General features: G+C 31.9%; 3 long non-coding RNA genes across 3 annotated transcripts in view; all 3 read right to left on the reverse strand.

Moving 5' to 3' along the window:
• Nucleotides 1–3,661: 3,661 nt before the first annotated feature.
• On the reverse strand, nucleotides 3,662–6,673 carry LOC102584456 (uncharacterized). Its single transcript, XR_366772.2, has 4 exons — nucleotides 6,547–6,673; nucleotides 6,087–6,457; nucleotides 5,839–5,928; nucleotides 3,662–3,856 (listed from the first exon to the last, which is right to left on the reverse strand). It is a non-coding gene; the product is annotated as an uncharacterized lncRNA (long non-coding RNA).
• Nucleotides 6,674–6,746: 73 nt separating this feature from the next.
• On the reverse strand, nucleotides 6,747–8,427 carry LOC107058330 (uncharacterized). The gene is made up of 3 exons (XR_001471940.1): nucleotides 8,243–8,427; nucleotides 6,928–7,134; nucleotides 6,747–6,816 (listed from the first exon to the last, which is right to left on the reverse strand). It is a non-coding gene; the product is annotated as an uncharacterized lncRNA (long non-coding RNA).
• Nucleotides 8,428–8,577: 150 nt separating this feature from the next.
• LOC107058331 (uncharacterized) overlaps nucleotides 8,578–9,792 on the reverse strand; it is an 8,898-nt gene continuing 7,683 nt past the window's right edge. Inside the window, exon 2 of the long non-coding RNA XR_001471942.1 lies at nucleotides 8,578–8,651. This is a non-coding gene — a long non-coding RNA (uncharacterized lncRNA). The remainder of the gene's footprint in view (nucleotides 8,652–9,792) is intronic.

A 9,792-nucleotide genomic window follows, 5' to 3' on the forward strand; every position in this document is an offset into this window, starting at 1 on the left:
CTTATTTGCTTTGTTCAGTTATATGTTATTTCAACTTTATTCTATCCTGCATGCTCAGTACCTTACAAGTACTGACACATACTCTGTCCTACATCTTCTCGTTATGTAGGTTCAGGTTCTCAGCATCCAGATCACGCTTAGATCATTTTCTGATCTCTAATTCAGCAGAATCAATGGCGAGCCCTCTTTCTCCGAGGACAATAGGTACTAATTTCTTTTCAGTATTTTTAGTGCTTTAGTTTCAGTTTTGGTAGATCTAGTTGGGGCATGTCCCAACATTTCTAGTCAGTTTAGAGGCTTATTTCAGACTTGGTTAGATTCAGTATAGAATTGAGTTAATATCTTCTTTGTATTAAACTCATCAGTTTTCATTCATCTCAGTTATAGTTTATGATTATTCCCTATCTTTTCATTTTATTCATGATGATAGCTATCGCACAGTTTTTATTATTCAGTTTATCTTTAGTATGCTCATGATTACGCCAGCAGGGTTAGCTTGGGGTCACTTGTTATCCTATATCCCGTGTCCGCGTCTCGGGGTAGCCTCGAGGTGTGACAAGTACTCAGGTCTACTCGAGTACCCAAAGCTTCTTAAAAGGATCTCCAAAAGCGTGAAAGGAATTGTGACCCTCTATCATATATGATGGATATTAGCACTCCGTGAAGTCGAACAATTTCATTCATAAATATCTGTGCATATCTCACCCCACCAAATGTAGTCTTTACTGGGAAGAAGTGTGATGGTTTTGTTAGTCGGTCTACAATTACCTATACAGAATCATATCCTCTAAGGGTTCGGGGTAGACCAACCACAAAATCCATAGTGACTCTTTCCCATTTCCACTCTGGAATTTGGATCTCTTGTAGTAACCCTACAGGTTGTTGATGCTCTGCTTTAACCTATTGACAAGTCAAACAACTGGAAACCAAATTAGTAATATCTTTCTTCATACCTTCCTACCAATACAATTGCTTCAGGTCATGATACATTTTAGTGGAACTATGGTGCATAGTATATTTAGAGTTGTGAGCTTCTTCAAGAATAACTCATCTTAACCCGCCTATGTTTGGTGCACACAACCGATTACCTAGTCGAAGCATACCAGCATAGTTGACCATCATATGCTTACTTTTACCAGTTATGACCTCATCTCGATTTCTGCAAATCTGTTCATCCTCATATTGAGTAGTTTTAATGCGCTCTACTATTGAAGATTTGGCTTGCACACAAGCTAGCAATATCTCTGAATTTCCCACACTAAATCTGACACTTGTGCCTTCAAGTTTTGCACATCTTTTGCCAATTGTCTCTTTTTAGGAATTATATGTGCTAAATTGCCCATAGATTTTCTACTCAATGCATCAGCCACAACATTAGCTTTACCAGCATGATACAAAATAACACAATCTTAATCCTTGAGTAGCTCCATCCATCGCCGTTGTCGAAGATTCAGATCTCTCTGTTGAAAAATATACTTTAAGCTCTTATGATCGGTATATATCTCACAAGTTTCGCCGTGTAGATAATGCCTCCAAATTTTAAGAGAAAATATCACTTCAACCATCTCCAAATCACGAGTAGGATAGTTTTGTTTGTACCTCTTCATCTGCCTTGAAGCATAGGCAATAACACGACCATTTTTCATAAGAACACATCCTAAACCAACACTCGAAGCATCACAAAATACCGTAAAACCTCTAGAACCCGATGGTAAGGACAATATAGGTGTTGTTGTCAAACACATTTTGAGTTTCTGGAAGCTTTACTCACATTCTTCTGTCAACAGAAATTTGGCATTTTTCTGTGTCAACTTAGTCAATGGAGATGTTATTTTGGAGAAATCCTGCAAAAAACGGCTGTAGTAATTTGCCAAGCCCAAAAAGCTTTGAAATTCTGTTGGCAAAGTAGTTCTGGGCCATTTATGCACAACTTCTGTCTTTTTGGAATTCACCTTGATCCCATCTTTGGACACCACATGCCCCAAAAATGCTACTGAGTCTAGCCAAAATTCACACTAAAGCTTATATTCTCGCAAGGTCTGTAGCACTGTCTTCAGATGATTCTCGTGTTCTTCCTGGCTATGAGAGTATACCAAGATATCATCAATAAATACTATCACAAACCTGTCTAGAAATGGCATGAACCCTCTATTCATTAAATCCATCAATGCAACCGGAGCATAAGTTAATCCAAAAGGCATCATAAGGAACTCATAGTGCCCGTATCGAGTTTTGAATATTGTCTTGGAAATATCTTCCTCCCTGATTCTAAGTTGATGATAACCAGATCAAAGATCAATCTTTGAAAAGTGGACAACTCCCTGTAATTGATCGAATAGGTCCTCTATATGAGGTAAAGGAATAAAATCACAAGGTAAGTTTGCATTGAAGAGTAGTGACAGGCATGTTTCAACCATATGTCTGTGCTTTCTTTCGGCCACTCCATTTTGTTCAGGTGTATGAGGACAAGATATTTGTCTTCGAATACCATTTTGAGCCAAATAATTTGTGAACTCAGAGCTATTGAATTCTCCACCTCCATCACATTGAAATACTTTGAGTTTCTTGGAAAACTGATTTTCGACTATTTTTTGAAAAGTTATAAAAATAGAGAAAAAAATCAGATTTCTTCTTCAATGGATAAAACCAAGTGAATCGTGCAATCTTCAACATAGTATTTTATTCCTTGAGATGAAGTCACAGGGGCCGGACCCCATAAATCGCTATGTATTTTTGTTAATGGCTCAAGTTCTCGTTTATTTTACTCGCTTAAAGGTGATTTACAACTTTTTCCCATTTGACAACTAGTACAAATAGATACACTTTTATTCCAACTTTCTACATCAATCATCTTATTGTGATGCAAATAATTTGAAGCTCTTGAATGTGGATGTCCTAATCATTGATGCCAGATACTATCCGAATTCTTTTCTGCCTTTGTAGCTGTCAAAGATTCATGCAAATTCCCTTCCAAGGTGTACATATTATGCCTCATATTTCCCTTTTCCAAAATTGTCTTTGTTCTCTTGTCCTTAACAATAAATCCTTCATCAGTAAATTTCAAAGAACATGCATTATCCTTTACAAATTTACTAACATAAATGAGATTCTTTTTGAGATTAGGTACAACAAATTCATCTTTTAGACGTATGTTCCTTCCAATGTATTTATCTCCCAGATATGTAATACGGAGTTTATCGCCATTTCCTACCATTACATGACTACAATGGAGAAGGGATTTTCCAACAATATATTCAATGTTGTTGCAATATATTCAATGTTGTTGCCAAAAGTACTTTTAGTAACAAAAAACTTTTTGTTGCACGTTGTTGCCTAAAATGCTGTTGGGAAATGTTTTGCAACAACAAAAAAATATTGTTGTAAAAAGTTAACTTACGCAACAAAAAAAGTTACTACCATAAATTATATTTTGTTGGTAAAAAGTACACGATTGTTGTTTATGTAAATCTTTAGCAACCAAAAAAATTGTTGCAAGAAATTATTATTTTTCCCAATAAAATTAGTAGTTGCAAATAATGGGCAGAAAAATCGGTTAACAATTTGTTATGTAGACTTTTAACAACAACCATTATTGTGGCTATAATTACATTTTTTTTTTCTACAATTAGTCATCAAAACGTCAATGCATAGAACTGATGCACTAGATATTTGGAATTTTAAAAACTAAAAATTCCTACATAGGATGTCTTAATTTACGAAATGAATAAAAACATAATATAAGAAATATCATTAAGTAGTACTAATCTACTAGTAACTTAACAAGTAAATATTCCTCTGATAGCTTGTGCATGACATGAATCATATTGTAAGTAGTGTTGGTTTAAGCACGTTCATCCTACAAAAGAAGATAAATACAATTACATTTTTTTTAAAAATCAATGAAAATAATATATTCAATGTAAATTTATAAACAAAGTATCAAAAGAATAAAATATATGCAATCTTATCTTTACCTTTGTGGGGGTTGGGAAGCTAATTCAAATAGACCTTTCACTTAGAAGAGAAATAAGACTAAATAGTGACCACATGAACTCATATAATATATGCACAACATATAATGCGGGAAAGTAAATCATAGTCCAATCTAATCATTTTTTCAATGACTACTCAAAATTGAAAGAGAACTTCAAATCTGCTCTTTTGACTACCAAATGAGCACCATGAGCTGATTTGTTAGAGAACAATACATCTTTTTTGTTTGATGTATTGTTCTCTAACAAATCAACTTATGGTTCTTTTTTGGTAGTCAAAAGAGCAGTCGAGAAGATTTGAAGTCTTGTCGTTATAGAAGTATAACTAATAATAACAATCATATACTTATGTCATTGAAAATAAATAGATATAAAACATACGAGGCTGACTTTTCAGTTTCACTTGTCATTCAAACCAACAATCCAATGATAAGACATAAAGAACATTAGCATATTGAAATTGGATTTTCTTACGGAATGGACAAGTCATTGTACAATCTAAAGTCCATCATTAAAAAATATTAAGAAACTCAGCACTTTTCATTTTTTATAAATTTTACATTGTAGTTACCATAACAAGATACCGTGACAATTTAAAAATCAAATCAATTATTCTTTTAAAGAATCTACTTGAAAATCATATGATTTGTGTAGATACGTAATTTTTTACCGAACTTAAGTTTAACTCCATTTTTAGAGCTTAAATATTTTTATAATCTAAACTAAATATTTTGACTTTTATCTTGAACTTTGATGCTATAATATTGAAATATTTCCTCTTTATTTTATTCTATGTTATCTTCCATTTGGTACTATATGCTAGTATCAATTAAAGCACCTTTTATATCCAACTAAAATTAAATCAAATCAATGAAAATAGTATTCTAATAGTTTGTTTAGTCAAATTTATCTAAAATTAAAAAATGTTTATTTTAGAAAATTAAGAGATGAAGAGTTACATTTTTTTTATGTCTTTTGTCATAGCTTGTAAGAATACTAAAAATGTAAATGCATCTATATCGAAATTGAATATGAAATAATTTTCTATTTGTTTAAGATTTAGACTTTTATTATTTAAATTGTATTCATGAATATAAATAGAAAAAAAATGTAATTTAATCACTAATAAAATGTTTAAGTTGTCTAGTAATAGGTAAATTATTTAAATATATGACCCGTTTCAAAGGTCGGTTTCAATTAAGAATGTGGTTACACATCTCTCTTTGAAACACTTAAAAGAAACTCAAGGATGCGGTGACGCACCTTGTCCAAATTGTTTTAATAATTATTTTTTGTTAATTCAAACCAAGAGGTGTAAATTGAAATTATTAAGTGTTATGAAATCGAGAGGGGAAGACAGTTATGTCTCCAAATGTCAAGATCGAGAATGCAGTTATGCATCCGGTTTAAGACTAATAAAAATTCAACAATTAAAAAATAAGCAAATTTTGGCATATAGACACAAATTATCCAAATATGTATCAAGATAAGTATAAGTCAATAAAAGCGACCGTGCTAGAACCACGGGACTCGAGGGATGCCTAATACCTTCCCCTCGATCAACAGAATTCCTTACCTGATTTTCTGGTTCGCAGACCAAATAAAGAGTCATTTCCTTTGATTAGGGATTAAAAAAAAGGTGACTTGGAACACCATAACTCAATTCCAAGTGGCGACTCTGAAAAAATAAAATAATCCCTAAATCAATACCGTCACTTAAATTGGAAAAACCCTTCTGCCGCTGTGCGCGAAAAGGGGTGTGACAATTTGTCTTAGATGAATAAGCTCTAACTATCCTTCAGTAATAAAGTCTCTTGTAATAAACTTAAAATTTAAACTTACTTACCCCGATGTCATTCATAAGACTTGTAGGATTTGCAACATCTGAATCACTTGAATCGGTAATAATGTTGAGAATTGCAGATGGAAGACCACTCTGTTAAGAATAGCAAATATAAGGAATTGAAAAATGATTGATCTAATAAAGATAAGCTATGTTATAACGTCAAAATAACTAGGACAAGTTTTTTAAGAATAGCATAATCAAAATACTCTTAGGATCAAAAGCAAGAAATTGATCATTAACGCTTGTACCTTAGAAATTTGCATATGGGATACCAGTGCCTTTATGCCCTCTTTTACCATTTTTTGATCGCGCACTAGACGAGTTTACATAACTTCTCGATTTTCTTGCTCCTCTTCAAGTTTTTTTGAACTTCAATTAGCTTGTCTTCAACACTCTCACGTTTACGACGTTCTTCTTCTGTCTCTTTTTATTGTGCTTGTAGTTGCTCTTGAATTTCATTCATAGATCTCTTGCTTGGCTTAATTCCTAAGTTTTGACCACGATAATATCCCGACTTTTCTCCCATAATTCTCACAAATGCTGCATTAGCAATAGGATCTGTATCGATTTCCTCTTCATTTTCTTGAATTTGATCAGCAACAATTTCCTTCACCTTATCCTGCAAAAGAGTAATACAAACTTACGCTTTTAATATAATGCTTTGATATTTTTATGTTCTAAAAATAAAGATAAGAGTTATGCATGTACATTCAGTTCAGAAGATACATCATTAACCCAATGTCCGTTCTTCATGTGAGTCAACTCCCAAAGTTTCTGAAAATTTGGCTCTTTTCCAGTGTTTGTGTCTCTCTAACAAAAGAAATCAAATTATGAAGTTGAATGAAGAATGATTGAAGTTCACAAAAATAAAGAAATATCTCATCACCTTTCTAAAGATACTGCTCAAAAGGATTTACTTCCACAAATATGAGGTATTTCTTGTTTTGCTTTATTAGCTTTATTTCTTTCACTCATTTTCTGCATTAAATTTGAGTTTTTAAGTGTCATAAATTTAATTATAACAAGAAAACCAATAAAGTAAATAATAATATTGTTAAATTCATTTAATTCTGATGTACTCTTAATTACCTTAAAAGAATCTGAGCTGAAATACTCCACCAAGAATTTTCATTCAACTTCATTAACCTCTGCTGGCATGTTCAAAAAGGTCTCCTCTTTTGTAGCATATTTCTTGAAATGATCATGGAGTCTACTACGACGATATCGATATAGTTTATTAGCTTGATCCAAGATAGTATGCCGCACATGTTGTGTGTCGGATAGTTGGAAGGTGTCCTGCTCACAACAAAATTTAAGTGAACTTACTTGAAATAGAACTTTGATTGTATATGACTAATTAAAAAATAAAATAATTATTATTTGCTTCTTGAAAAAAATAGGAAACATATATGTAAGTTGCTAATAGAAGGATAACAACCATAAAAATAATCAGATTAATACAGTGAATTCATGTAAGAATGAAGAGAAATATCAAGGTCATAGTAACTTGTCCCCAAATTTGTTTATTAGAAGATATCTACAGCTTATAACAACAACACAGTTAGGAAATCAATTGTCATTGACAAATAAATATAAGCAAAAAGTAGACTTAGCACAACTAGAGTTAAAATAATTCTTAACTTGTTGGACAATTATCTTATATGATTGAGACTATAATATTTAGACAAAAGAACTAGACAACAATTGTTCAACATGAGAAGAAAACTGAGCATTAGATAGTATAGCAAGTTTAAATTTGCAATACTACTTAATTGGACAGTAAAGATTGGAGTGTGATGCAATATAAAAAAAATACAAATGTTTGAATTGGTTTTTTTTTTCCAGATTATTGGTCTGTGGTTATATTGCGAGCTTCATCAATTAAGATTCATCTTATTTCTAAGTTCAAAAGTTCTCATGCTTTACCAATTGTTTCAATATGTTAAACAATTTCGACAAGTAATTTGATCACTTCTAGTAGACAAAAAAGTATTGTAGGCATTTTCTTATCAATAGCTAATAAAAAAATAAAGTTCATAAAGTCTCATGTTTCACAACTTTCTTCTGCAATAATTACTAGAAGTTTTCTATCCAAAAGATATTTTACTCTTACAATTAAATTCAGGTAAAGATTTAAAAGAATCAACCCTTTTTTCTTCCCCTAAGAAATAGGGTTGTCACTCTAGTGAAATACATACTAACAAACTAAATCAAGTTAGTCTGATGATATGCTCGAAAATACAAAAAATACTCTGTCTAAGCTATCAACATTTATACTCTACACCTAATTTTAAAATTAAACAATAAAATTAGATTAGTCTTATTTGAACAAACACTTATCAGCTATTAGGATGTTACTTTTTACAAGCTAGATCAGATTTTTAGGAGAAATGAAGTAAATTACCAGTATATGCGCAATGATTCTATCTTTTGCTAGATCAGAAACATTCTTCCAATTCTTGATATCATGCCTAGCATGCTGAAAAACTTTCACAGAAATCTCGGTAACAAAATCGTTAGCTCCAGGACCTAATGCAACTCTTTGATCCGGTGGAATAATCACACTTAACTTGCCATTTATATTTTTACGTTTCTTTTGAATTGAAAGCCTTGTTGTCTTTCCCCTCCCCATTCTTTTTTGTCCTAAAAAATATAAGAAAGTATTTAGATCTACAATAAGCAAAATACATAAAAGCTAAAAAAAAATTAAAAAATAATAATTAGTGAATGATTAATTTACCTGATTGGGGATGCGAAATTACATTAGTAGTTCCTATACTCTCAGAAACAGGCACATTTGTCATCATGATATACTGAAACACATGTTAAAAATGATTGTACTATTGAAATCTAGAATATAAATAAAAAGAAATGTTAGAAAGTAGACAAAATATGCTTAGAAATTGAGAGAAATAATTCAAATTATAATGCAAAGATAAAATATTAACAAGTTGTTTACGCGTCGTTGGCACAATAAACAACCAACCAAAGGGGTTAGTTTCATGTTATAGTTATCTTGGTTGACTAATAGAAATAATTGAGCACATCAACATAAACTATCATAATCTTACAATTTTCATGAAGTAATTATAGACCAAAAAAAAGAATCAGCAATATGGAGCAACACCAAATGTCCAAAAAATAATTCAGTTAATATGGAGCAACACCAAATGTCCAAAAAATAATTCAGTTAACATTATTTTCAACAACAAGCATAACGGTTAAGATGCATGTAGATGGGAGGAGCTAAATCTTTTAAAAGAAGTGATTGTAATAAGTAAAATTATCTTGTGCACTAACTGAAAAGCACAACCAATCATCATCTTCGTCAGCTTCATGTTCATCTTCAGAAAGATATTCTCCATCTGACGAAAAATTATTGAAGTTTTCTCCATTTTCACCATCAGATTCATCAATAACTTCTAGGTCTATTTCTTCCTCATTATTGAGAGAAGGTGCTTCAACACTCACTCCATCAATGTCTTCTCTTTGTATTGTAACATTATCATTATCCGATTCTACTTGAAGACTTGTTTCTCCCCTTTCAACCAAGTCAATTAGTTGATATGGCTCTGGTTCACTTTCTTGCTCGGGTACATCATACAAATTTCGTGGTCTTACCCTTACCACTGCATGCCATTTTTCATTTTGACCATGTTTAAGATAATACACAGATTGAGCTTGTGAGCCTAAAATAAATGGATCATTTGTGTAATGAATCTGTGTCACATCTACACATACAAATCCATATTCATCTCTTTTGTAACCTCTACTTTGACTTCGACCTTGAGGTGGAACTTCAAACCAGTCACATTGAAATAATATGACTGAATTACCACCTATGTATGATATCTCTAAAATATTTCTGATTCTTCCATAATAATCAACATTTTCTGTATGCTCATCACTCTTTACTACCACACCACTGTTTTGTGTTTTTAAAAATAATTCAGA

Source organism: Solanum tuberosum, unplaced genomic scaffold, assembly GCF_000226075.1.
Source record: "Solanum tuberosum cultivar DM 1-3 516 R44 unplaced genomic scaffold, SolTub_3.0 scf00018, whole genome shotgun sequence".
NCBI lineage: Eukaryota > Viridiplantae > Streptophyta > Magnoliopsida > Solanales > Solanaceae > Solanum > Solanum tuberosum.